Genomic DNA, 13,549 nt, shown 5'->3' with positions numbered 1-13,549 from the left:
TTCTATTTATATAGAACATTTTGTCAAAATTTTAATTCTATAGAAAATTTTGTCAAAATTTTATTTCTATAGGAAATTTTGTCAAAATTTTATATCTATAGAAAATTTTGTCAAAATTTTATTTCTATACAAAATTTTGTCAAATCTTTACTTCTATAGAAAATTTTGTCAAAATTTTATTTCTATCGAAAATTTTGTCAAATTTTTTTTTCTATAGAAAATTTTGTCAATTTTTTTTTCTATAGAAAATTTTGTCAAAATTTTATTTTTATAGAAAATTTTGTCAAAATATTATTTCTATAGGAAATTTTGTCAAAATTTTAATTCTGTCAAAATTAAAATTCTGTCAAAATTTTAATTCTATAGAAAATTTTGTCAAAATTTTATTTCTATAGAAAATTTTGTCAAAATTTTATTTCTATAGAAAATTTTGTAAAAATTTTAATTCTATAGAAAATTTTGTAAAAATTTTATTTCTATATAAAATTTTGACAAAACTTTATTTTTATACAAAATTTTGTCAAAACTTTATTTCTATAGAAAATTTTGCCAAATTGAATTATATACGTATTTAATCGACCTTTTTGTTTAATATATACCCCGTATGGACTGAATTATAATTTAGAAGACGGTGTTAAGAAGTTTTAAGATAACTTCCCATCGGCAAGTGTTAACGCAACCCAAGTAATTCGATTGTGGATGACAGTCTTTAGTAGAAGTTTCTATGCAATCCATGTCGGTCCCCAATCACACAAAAATTGGTCCATATCGCAAAAAATAATCTACCAGAATTTTGTTTCTGTAGAAAATTTTGTCAAAATTTTATTTTTATAGAAAACTTTGTCAAAATTTTATTTCTATAGAAAATTTTGTCAAAATTTTATTTCTATAGAAAATTTCGTCAAAATTTTATTTCTATAGAAAATTTTGTCAAAATGTTAATTCTATAGAAAATTTTGTCAAAATTTTAATTCTATAGAAAATTTTGTCAAAATTTTATTTCTATAGAAAATTTCGTCAAAATTTTATTTCTATAGAAAATTTTGTAAAAATTTTATTTCTATAGAAAATTTTGTTAAAACTTTATTTCTAGAGAAAACTTCATCAAAATTTTATTTCTATAGAAAATTTTGTCAAAATTTTTTTTCTATAGAAAATTTTGTAAATTTTTTTTCTATAGAAAATTTTGTAAATTTTTTTTTCTATAGAAAATTTTGTCAAAATTTTATTTCTATAGAAAATGTTGTCAAAATTTTATTTCTATGGGAAATTTCGTCAAAATTTAAATTCTGTCAAAATTAAAATTCTGTCAAAATTTTAATTCTATAGAAAATTTTGTCAAAATTTTATTTCTGTAGAAAATTTTGTCAAAATTTTATTTCTATAGAAAATTTTGTCAAAATTTTATTTCTATAGAAAATTTTGTCAAAATTTTAATTCTATAGAAAATTTTGTAAAAATTTTATTTCTATATAAAATTTTGACAAAACTTTATTGCTATACAAAATTTTGACAAAACTTTATTTCTATACAAAATTTTGTCAAAACTTTATTTCTATAGATAATTTCGTCAAAATTTTATTTCTATAGAAAATTTCGTCAAAATTTTATTTATATAGAAAATTTTGTCAAAATTTTATTTCCATAGAAGATTTTGTCAAAATTTTGTTTATATAGAATTTTTTTGTATAGAAAATTTTGTCAAAACTTTATTACTATAGAAAATTTTGTCAAAACTTTATTTCTATAGAAAATTTTGTCAAAGTTTTATTTCTATAGAAAATTTTGTCAAAATTTTATTTCTATAGAAAATTTTGTCAAAATTTTATTTCTATAGAAAATTTTGTCAAAATTTTATTTCTATAGAAAATTTTGTCAAAATTTTATTTCTAGAGAAAATTTTGTCAAAACTTTATTTCTATAGAAAATTTCGTCAAAAATTTATTTTAATACAAAATTTTGTCAAAATTGTATTTCTAGAGAAAATTTTGTCAAAATTTTATTTCTATAGAAAGTTTTGTCCAAATTTTATTTCTATAGAAAATTTTGTCCAAATTTAATTTCTATAAAAAATTTTGTCCAAATTTTATTTCTATAGGTTGACAATTCGAACAAATCTAAACTGTTCTTAAAATCGGATATTTCCAAAAATTTTTTGTTGTGAACAATAAAATTTACAAAAAATAATTCATTTTTTTTGGAAACCCTGAATTTATTATTCCAACAAAAAAATCGACCAAAAATCAAATAAAAGACTAATAAGTTAAAAAATATATATATGTAAATATAGTGTTTTACAGTGATGCATTACATATCAGCCACCATGTATATATTTGTCTGTACGGGTGTTTGTATGTAGACTTCAAATAAAATAATACAAAAAAAAATGAAATTCTACCCATTAAGTGAATTGTCATGCATTCGCTTCCCCCCCCAACATTGGCTTTTTATACCCACCACCATAGAATGGTGACGGGGGTATAATAAGTTTGTCATTCCGTTTGTAACGCATCGAAATATCGATTTCCGACTATATAAAGTATATATATTCTTGATCAGGGAGAAATTCTAAGACGATATAACGATGTCCGTCTGTCCGTCTGTCTGTCTGTCTGTCTGTCTGTCTGTCTGTCTGTTGTAATCACGCTACAGACTTCAATAATGAAGCAATCGTGCTGAAATTTTGCACAAGCTCGTCTTTTGTCTGCAGGCAGGTCAAGTTCGAAGATGGGCTATATCGGTCCAGGTTTTGATATAGTCCCCATATAAACCGACCTCCCGATTTAGGGTCTTGGGCTTATAGAAATCGTAGTTTTTATCCAATTTGCCTGAAATTTGAAATCTGGAGTTATTTTATGACCATAAAGAGATGTGCCAAAAATGGTGAGTATCGGTCCACGTTTTGGTATAGCCCCCATATAGACCGATCTCCCGATTTTACTTCTTGGGCTTATAGAAACCGCAGTTTTTATTCAATTTACCTGAAATTTGAAATCTAGAGGTATTGTAGGACCACAAATACGTGTGCCAAAAATTGTGAGTATCGGTCCATATTTTGGTATAGCCCCCATATAGACCGATCTCCCGATTTTACTTCTTGGGCTTATAGAAAACGCAGTTTTTATTCAATTTATCTGAAATTGGAAATCTAGAGGTATTGTAGGACCACAAATATGTGTGCCAAAAATTGTGAGTATCGGTCCATATTTTGGTATAGCCCCCATATAGACCGATCTCCCGATTTTACTTCTTGGGCTTATAGAAACCGCAGTTTTTATTCAATTTACCTGAAATTGGAAATCTAGAGGTATTGTAGGACCACAAATACGTGTGCCAAAAATTGTGAGTATCGGTCCATATTTTGGGATAGCCCCCATATAGACCAATCTCCCGATTTGGGGTCTTGGGAAACCGTAGTTTTTATCCAATTTGTCTGAAATTGGAAATCTAGAGGTATTTTAGGACCATTAAGAGTTGTGCCGAAAATGGTGAGTATCGATCCATATTTTGGTATAGCCCCCATATAGACCGATTTCCCAATTTTACTTCTTGGGCTTCTAGAATCCGAAGTTTTTATCCTATTTGCCTGAAATTGGAAATCTAGAGGTATTTTCGGGTCACAAAGAGGTGTGCCGAAAATGGTGCGTATCGGTCCATATTTTAGTATAGCCCCCATAAGAACGATCTCCCGATTTAACTCCTTGGGTTTCTAGAAACCGTAGTTTTTATCTGATATGCCTGAAATTGTAAATATTCTGGTATTTTAGGCTCACAAAAACGTGTATCGGATTAAGTTTTTATCGGTCCATTTGGTAATGCCTCCATATAGACCGACTTCACTTCTTGAGGGTGTAGAAGGCGCACTGATCATGAAAATTGCTTGAAACTCAATGTAAAATTTCCAGATTTTATTTTTCGGGTGAAAATCAACAGATTTAAAATTTCAAATCAACACGTTATTTTATAATTTTCTTGCACACTCACAAGAGATGTTAATGATTCCTCTAAACCTCAAACAAAAATGGTTCTTATAAATCCAGAATCTGATATAGTCCTCATAGGTGAAATCTTTAAATTTATCTTCGGGTTGTGTCCTCAAGTCCTCAAGCCCTCCTGAAATTTCAAAGGAAACCCTAATATTTGGTTCATGGTGGTGGGTATTTAAGATTCGGCCCGGCCGAACTTACTGCTGTATATACTTGTTCTTTATTTGTCTTCCTTCTCGTTCCCATATAGTTTCCTACAATGGATTTTAAATATCTTAGGTAAACTTAAGTTTATTACATTACAAATTCATCACCATCAATTATGAAACTTTCAAATGGAATAATAAAATCAATTCTATAGTTTTATGCAATCTCCCCTGTTTTTTGCATGAATTTCATTGAATATTCCATTTTTTTAAGTGTTCTTATGAATTGCATTGCAGAATACATTAAAGTCACTTAAAAGTAATTTCCACAAGAGCTGTTTATCCCCCACTCAAGGCACAAATTCAAATTAATTAGTTTCTCCTTAATTTACTTATCATTAATTTACTACTTTTCAACATCTTTGTTTTTTTGTTCTCTCAGATTGAAGAGAAATGATGATATACAAGAAGGAAAACTAACTACTAAAAACGTCATTCCCCTCTCACCACTTGGGAAAGGGACATAAGATTTGTTTGAGTCCTCTCCTCTTTTTCACAATCTCTTTTAAAGTTTTTCCCCCAAACTTATTCGCCCATATCGTGTTTCGGCCACACCCTATAATCCATAATGATTTTGCTACCTGATGCATTACCTAGTCCTTGCACAATTTAGTATTCCAGCGAGAGAGGAGAAGTTTTGCTTTTTATATTTTCGTTAGCTAATATTAATTTTCATAATCTCTTTAAATATTCATTGACATTCAAATAAGCTACAAAGGAAGACATAAGAAACCCCCCTCAGAACAATGCGTTTGCTGCAACAAGAAAAGCGTAAAGATCTGGGGGAGTAAAAATACATTAATTGCTGGGAATGGCATCAAAAAAAAAAAGAATCCTGAAAAATAAAAACAAATAAAACAGAAATCTTCCTTTAGCTATAAGGGCACTTGTTAATAGTAATAAAAAGGGGAATGGGGGAGAACCAATTTGTTTGTCTCCTTTTGTCATCATTGTCGACCTTAATCAAAATCCTTTTTGGCATAAACTTATCTCTTGTTGAATGCAATGTTTTTTACTCTCTCTCTCTTTCTGTCTTTCTCTGCTCTCTGTGTGCTACTTTGATTCTTTACTCATAGCTACTTGATTATGGCCCAAGTACCTTAAAGTGCAAAGCATTGTTTGCCCTTAAGATGATAATATCATGGCATTGATAATTTTTTCCATCATGTAAAAAAACCAAAAAGAGAAAAAGAAAGAAAACTCATTGGCTAACCTTCTTAACTGCATTGGAGTAAGTAACAGCTCTTGCACAAGCCATTCAAAGTAATTAGCTTTACAATGTTGGACGGAAATCCATAAGAATATTTGCATACATTTGCCCTTACACACACACACACACTCAAACACACGCAATATATTCAGTCCCTGCAAACATTTTCTATCGAAAGTGTATCGAAGTAGATTCACCCTGGAAGATAAAACTTTCATAGGCGATATCATTTTCTTATCGAGTAAGTGTCCCCGTTCGGGAACAAATGTCCCACTACGCGATAGTGTTCTCGGGGAATCAAACCAGTGACCAAAAGAAGTCAAAAAAGCGATAGTTATTTTTTAAAAAATAAAAATGATGATCGGCCGCACCGAGCTTTGAACTCGGAACCTCTCGTTTTCAAGTCAGAGGCTCTCCCTCTGTGCCACCCACGCTCGTTGGTTGATAGTGGCTTTTTACACACATGTACTCTCAGAGAGGTGCTATTGAAAAATTAGCTATGTCGATGTATGGAGTCTATATTTAGATTTTTGATCGCTGTTAGAGTCGAATTTGTTTCGAAACGTAAACACCCCACGCGATAGCTGTTTTTATTGTTGCTGTGCTTGCGATTTTACTACCAGAAAACTTCCTAGCGATCCGAAATAGTGACATCTTAGCGAAAGAAGATAAAACTATCACCCAAATGTTGGCAGGGGTGCCTGGAAGAGATGGCAAACCTTTATTGGGTATGGCAAAACTTATATCTGTAGAGCTTCAACAAAGGGAACCAATGATTCAGAGAGAAGAGAGAGGGAGTGATAAGTGAGAGAGTACAGAAATACTTAAGAGAGGTAAGAATAAGAGAAGCTTCATTATGATCAGGTTCCCTTGAAATTCGATTTTATTTTGAAGTTGGCTGATATGTGCCTTTAATGCAATTTCTAATTACAAGGTGGATGACACGAAGTGTTCTCAATTTAAAATACCACATTTTTAGAGAATATATTTTCAACAGTTAAAATAATTAATATCATAGACAATAGATCCTATATAGATGGTTCAACGGTGTAAAACGCTGTTCGTCAATTCCGAAGATTAAAAATAAACGAAGAGGTTGCTTTCGTTTTTCTTATTACAGTTTTTTCAATTTAATAAATAAATAAAAATATTTAAAGGTTCATATTTATGCAAAAAATTGTGACCTAAACCGCGAAAATAGGATATTTAATTTTGAACAGCTTTGTCCTATATGAAAAGCACAAAAGCAAATGCCGAATAATTAATATCTGAAACTAACTTTTTCCGAAAAAATCAAAACGAAATATCAAAAAATAAAACTTTGGAACTGACAAATGTTTTCGCGGAGAGAAATAAATCATCTAAAAAAGTAAACAATGCGGAATTAGAAATTTACTATAAACCACTCAGTTTTTTTATATTTTTTTATTATTCTTGTATATTTTAATTTTTGATTTCGTTCATTCCACTATTGAGTGTTAAAAAAAGAGTTAAAATTTCTAACTTAACTTCAGTGCATCGAAGAGGTGGCATACGTTCAAAATTTATATCTGTAGTATTTTCACAAAGAGAACAAGAGAAGAGAGAGATAGCGAGCGGGAGAGAATGGAGAGAATCACGAGAACTGAGATAAAGAAAAGCAGCATTTTGGTGAGATTTTTTTTTTTTAAATTTGGTTATATTGTAAATTTGATTGATTGAAAATTTTTTAAATTTGCTTTAATACACGGTAACTGACATAAAATGTTACCAATTCAATAGACCACATTTTTAGTGAAAATATTTTTAGTAGTTCAAATCACCCAAATGTGTGGAAGTTGTTTACATTTTAGAATTCCATTGGAATCTAAACTTTATCACTATATGGAACAGGGTATTATAAGTTAGTGCATATGTTAGGAGCTACAGTGGTGTAATGAATAACATACAAAGGGCCATGAGAGATCATACCATATCAGTTTTGCTGATGACATTCTGAATGCTCCAAAGTTTTCCTAAGTGGTTTCATTTAGTCAAAATTTTAATACTATAGAACATTTTTTTTATAAATTGTATCTCTATAGAAAATATTGTCAAAAGTTTTCTATAGAAATTTTGTCCAAATTTTTTTCCTATAGAAAATTTGGTCAAAATTTTATTTCTATAGAAAATTTAGTCAAAATTTTATTTCTACAGACAATTTTATCAACATTTTAATCCTATGGAAAATTCAGTCAAAATTCTATTTCTATAGAAAATTTTGTAAAAATTTTATTTGTATAGAACATTTTGTCAAAATTTTGTTCCTATAGAAATTTTTGTCAAAATTTTATTTCTATAGAAAATTTAGTCAAAATTTTATTCCTATAGAAATATTGTCAAATTTTTATTTCTATAGAAAATTTTTTCAGTAATTTTATTTCCATAAAAAATTTTGTCAAAAATTTCATTTCTATTAAAAATTTTAACAAATTTTTTTATAAATAATTTTGTCAAAATTTCAATTCTATCGACAATCTTGTCAAAATTTAATTTCTGTAGAAAATCTGGTACCAATGTTCTTTCTATAGCAAATGTTGTCAAAATTTTATTTCCATAGAAAAAGTTGTCAACAGTTTATTTCTATAGAAAATTTTGTCAAAATTTTATTTCTGTAGAAAATTGTGTCAAAATTTTATTTCTATTGAAAATTTTGTCAAAATTTTATTTCTATAGAAAATTTTGTCAAAATTTTATTTCCATAGAAAATTTTGTCAAAATTTTATTTCTATAGAAAATTTTGTCAAAATTTTATTTCTATAGAAAATTTTTTCAAAATTTTATTTCTATAGAAAATTTCGTCAACATTTTATTTCTATAGGAAATGTTGTCAAAATTGTATCTCAATGAAAATTTTCTCAAAATTTTATTTATATAAAAAAGTTTGTCCAAATTTTATTTCTATAGAAAAATTGGTAAAAATTTTCTTTATATAGACAATTTTTACAAAATTTTATTTCTATAGAAAACTATGTCAAGAAAATGTTGTCAACATTTAATTTCTTTAGAAAATCTTGTCAAAATTTTACTTCTATAGAAAATTTTGTTACAATTTTATTTCCATAGAAAATTTTGTCAAAATTTTATCTCTATGGAAAATTTTCTCAAAATTTTATTTCTATAGAAAAAATTGTCCAATTTTTATTTCTATAGAGAAATTGGTAAAATTTTTCTTTCTATAGAAAATTGTGTCAAGAAAATGTTGTCAACACTCAATTTCTATAGAAAATCTTGTCAAAATTAAATTTCTATAGAAAATTTTGTCAACATTTTATTTCAATACAAAATTTTGTCAAAATTTTATTTATATAGAAAACATTGTCAAAATTATATTTCTATAGCAAATTTTGTCCAACTTTTGTTCCTATAGAAAATTTTGTCAAAATTGTATTTCAATAGAAAATTTAGTCAACATTTTATTTCTATAGAAAATTTGGTCAACATTTTATTCCTATCAAAATATTGTCAAATTTTTATTTCTATAAACAATTTTGTCAAAATTTTATTTCTATAGAAAATTTTGTCAACATTTTATTTCTACAGAAAAATTTGTCAAAATTTTATTTCTATAGAAAATTTTGTCAACATTTTATTTTTATAGAAAATTTTGTCAAGATTTTATTTCTATAGTAAATTTTGTCAACATTTGATTTTTTTAGAAAATTTTGTCAAAATTTTATTTCTTTAGAAAATGTTGTCAAAATTTGATTTTTTTAGAAAATTTTGTCAAAATTTTATTTCTATAGACAATTTTATCAACATGTTAATCCTATGGAAAATCTGTCAAAATCCTATTTCTATACAAAAATTTTGAAACATTTTATGTTTATAGAAAATTTTGTCAAAATTTTGTTCCTATACAAAATTTGGTCAAAATTTAGAAAATGTTGTCAAAATTTGATTTTTTTAGAAAATTTTGTCAAAATTTTATTTCTATAGACAATTTTATCAACATGTTAATCCTATGGAAAAGTCAAAATCCTATTTCTATAGAAAAATTTTGAAACATTTTATGTTTATAGAAAATTTTGTCAAAATTTTGTTCCTATAGAAAATTTGGTCAAAATTTTATTTCTATAGAAAATATAGTCTAAATGGTATGTATTTAGGAAATTTTGTCAAAATTTTATTTCTATAGAAAATTTTTTTCTATAGAAAATTTTGTCAAAATTTTATTTCTATAGACAATTTTATCAACATTTTAATCCTATGGAAAATCCAGTCAAAATCCTATTTCTATAGAAAAATTTTTAAAAATTTTATTTTTAAAGAAAATTTTTTCAAAATTTTGTTCCTGTAGAAAATTTTGTCAAAATTTTATTTCTATAGAAAATTTTGTCAAAATTTTATTTCTACAGAAAATTTTGCAAAATTTTATTTCTATAGAAAATTTTGTCAAAATTTTATTTCTATAGAAAATTTTGTCAAAATTTTATTTCTATAGGAAATTTTGTCAAAATTTTGTCAACATTTTATTTCTATAGGAAATGTTGTCAAAATTGTGCCTTAATGAAAATTTTCTCAAAATTTTATTTATATTAAAAAGTTTGTCCAAATTTTATTTCTATAGCAAAATTGGTAAACATTTTCTTTCTATAGAAACTTTTTTCAAAATTTTTTTTCTATAGAAACTTTTTTCAAAATTTTATTTCTATAGAAAACTATGTCAAGAAAATGTTGTCAACATTTAATTTCGTTAGCAAATCTTGTCAAAATTTTACTTCTATAGAAAATTTTGTTACAATTTTATTTCCATAGAAAATTTTGTCAAAATTTTATCTCTATGGAAAATTTTCTCAAAATTTTATTTCTAAAGAAAAAATTGTCCAATTTTTATTTCTATAGAAAAATTGATACAATTTTTCTTACTATTGAAAATTGTGTCAAGAAAATATTGTCAACATTTAATTTCTATAGAAAATTTTGTCAAAATTTTATTTCTATAAAAAATTTTGTCAACATTTTATTTCTATAGAAAATTTTGTCAAAATTTTATTTCTATAGAAAACATTGTCAAAATTATATTTCTATAGCAAATTTTTTCCAAATTTTGTTCCTATAGAAAATTTTGTCAAAATTGTATTTCTATAGAAAATTTAGTCAAAATTTTATTTCTATAGAAAATTTGGTCAAAATTTGATTCCTATAAAAATATTGTCAAATTTTTATTTCTATAAACAATTTTGTCAAAATTTTATTTCTATAGAAAATTTTGTCAAAAGTTTATTTCTACAGAAAAATTTGTCAAAATTTTATTTCTATAGAAAATTTTGTCAACATTTTATTTCTATAGAAAATTTTGTCAAGATTTAATTTCTATAGAAAATTTTGTCAAAATTTTATTTCTATAGAACATTTTGTCAACATTTGATTTCTTTAGAAAATTTTGTCAAAATTTTATTTCTTTAGAAAATGTTGTCAAAATTTTATTTTTTTAGAAAATTTTGTCAAAATTTTATTTCTATAGAAAATGTTATCAAAATTTTATTTCTATAGGAAATGTTGTCAAAATTGTATCTCAATGAAGATTTTCTCAAAATTTTATTTATATAGAAAAGTTTGTGGAAATTTTATTTCTATAGAAAAATTGGTAAAAAATTCTTTCTCTAGAAAATTTTTTCAAAATTTTATTTCTATAAAGAAATTGTGTCAAGAAAATGTTGTCAACATTTAATTTCTATTGAAAATCTTGTCAAAATTAAATTTCAAAAGAAAATTTTGTCAAAATTTTATTTCTACAGAAAATTTTCTCAAAATTTAATTTCCATAGAAAATTTTGTCAAAAATTTATTTCTATAGAAAATTGTGTCAAAATTTTATATTTATAGAAAATTAAACAAAAAAAATTAAAAAGTCTTCTGGTTGCGCTTTTTTATGTTTCCACCCTAGTGAGTTTTTTGGTAATTTGTACAACCCAGCTGGTGGCAAAATTTGTTTTTTATACCCTCCACCATAGGATGGGGGTATATTAACTTTGTCATTCCGTTTGTAACACATCGAAATATTGCTCTAAGACCCCATAAAGTATATATATTCTGGGTCGTGGTGAAATTCTGAGCGATCTTAGCATGTCCGTCCGTCCGTCCGTCTGTCCGTCTGTCCGTCCGTCCGTCTGTCCGTCTGTCCGGCTGTCCGTCCGTCTGTGGAAATCACGCTAACTTCCGAACGAAACAAGCTATCGACTTGAAACTTGGCACAAGTAGTTGTTATTGATGTAGGTCGGATGGTATTGAAAATGGGCCATATCGGAAAACGTTTACGTATAGCCCCCATATAAACCGATCCCCAAATTTGGCTTGGGGAGCCTCCCGGAGCAGCAAAATTCATCCGATCCGGTTGAAATTTGGTACGTGGTCTTAGTATACGGTCTCTAACAACCATGCAAAAATTGGTCCATATCGGTCCATAAATATATATAGCCCCATATAAACCGATCCCCAGATTTGACCTCCGGAGACTCTTGGAGGGGCAAAATTCATCCGATCCGGTTGAAATTTGGTACCTGATGTTAGTATAAGGCCTCTAACAACCATGCAAAAATTGGTCCATATCGGTCCATAATTATATATAGCTCCCATATAAACCGATCCCCAGATTTGACCACCGGAGCCTCTTGGAGGAGCAAAATTCATCCGATCCGGTTGAAATTTAGTACGTGGTCTTAGTATACGGGTTTTAACAACCATGCAAAAATTGGTCCATATCGGTCCATAATTATATATAGCCCCCATATAAACCTATCCCCAGATTTGACCTCCGGAGCCTCTTGGAGGGGCAAAATTCATCCGATCCGGTTGAAATTTAGTACGTGGTCTTAGTATACGGTTTTTAACAACCATGCAAAAATTGGTCCATATCGGTCCATAATTATATATAGCCCCCATATAAACCGATCCCCAGATTTGACCTCCGGAGCCTCTTGGAAGAGCAAAATTCATCCGATCCAGTTGAAATTTGGTACATGGTGTTAGTATATGGTCTCTAACAACCATGCAAAAATTGGTCCATATCGGTCCATAATTATATATAGTTCCCATATAAACCGTCCCCAGATTTGACGTCCGGAACCTCTTGGAGGAGCAAAAGTCATCCGATACGGTTGAAATTTGGTACATTTTGTCAATATATGGCCTCTAACAGCCATGTAAAAATTGGTCCATATCGGTCTTTAGTTATATATAGCCGATGACTTATTACACAAAAATTGGTCCATATCGCCAAAAACAATCTACCAAAACTTTATTTCCATAGAAAATTTTGTCAAATTTTATTACTATAGAAAGTTTTGTCAAAATTTCATTTCTATAGAAAGTTTTGTCAAAAGTTTATTTCTATACAAATGTTTGTCAAAATTTTATTTCCATAGAAAATTTTGTCAAATTTTATTTCTATAGAAATGTTTGTCAAAATTTTATTTCTATAGAAAATTTTGTAAAAAATTTATTTCTGTAGAAAATTTTGTCAACATTTTATTTCTATAGAAATTTTGTCAAAATTTCATTTCTATACAAAATTTTGTCAACATTTTATTTCTATAGAAATTTTTGTCAAAATTGTATTGCTATAGAAAATTTTGTCAACATTTTACTTCCATAGAAAATTTTGTCAACATTTTATTTCTATAGAAAATTTAGTCAAAATTTTATTTCTATAGAAAATTTTGTCAAAATTTTATTTCTATAGAAAATTTTGTCAAAATTTTATTTCTATAGAAAATTTTGTCAAGGTTTCATTTCTATAGAAAATTTTGTCAAAATTTTAGTTCTATAGAAAATTTTGTCAAACTATATTATATACGTATTTAATCGGCCTTTTTTTGTTTAATATATACCCCGTATGGGCTAACTTACAATTTAGAAGACAGTGTTAAAAAGTTTTACGATACCTTGCCATCGGCAAGTGTTATCGCAACCCAAGTAATTCGATTGTGGATGACAGCCTTTAGTAGAAGTTCCTACGCAATCCATGGTGGAGGGTACATAAGATTCGGCCTGGCCGAACTTACGGCCGTATATACTTGTTTTTAGTTCAGGTCACCAAATTTCCACGTTCTTCGATTTGTCGTGAAAAGTTTCAATGGAATTGAAGTGAGTATCCGAACATTTGGTGTTAGTGTTCATCACAACTTC

The sequence above is a fragment of the Haematobia irritans genome, chromosome 5, assembly GCF_050003625.1.
Source record: "Haematobia irritans isolate KBUSLIRL chromosome 5, ASM5000362v1, whole genome shotgun sequence".
Lineage (NCBI taxonomy): Eukaryota > Metazoa > Arthropoda > Insecta > Diptera > Muscidae > Haematobia > Haematobia irritans.
Note: the sequence above shows the minus strand (reverse complement) of the source record.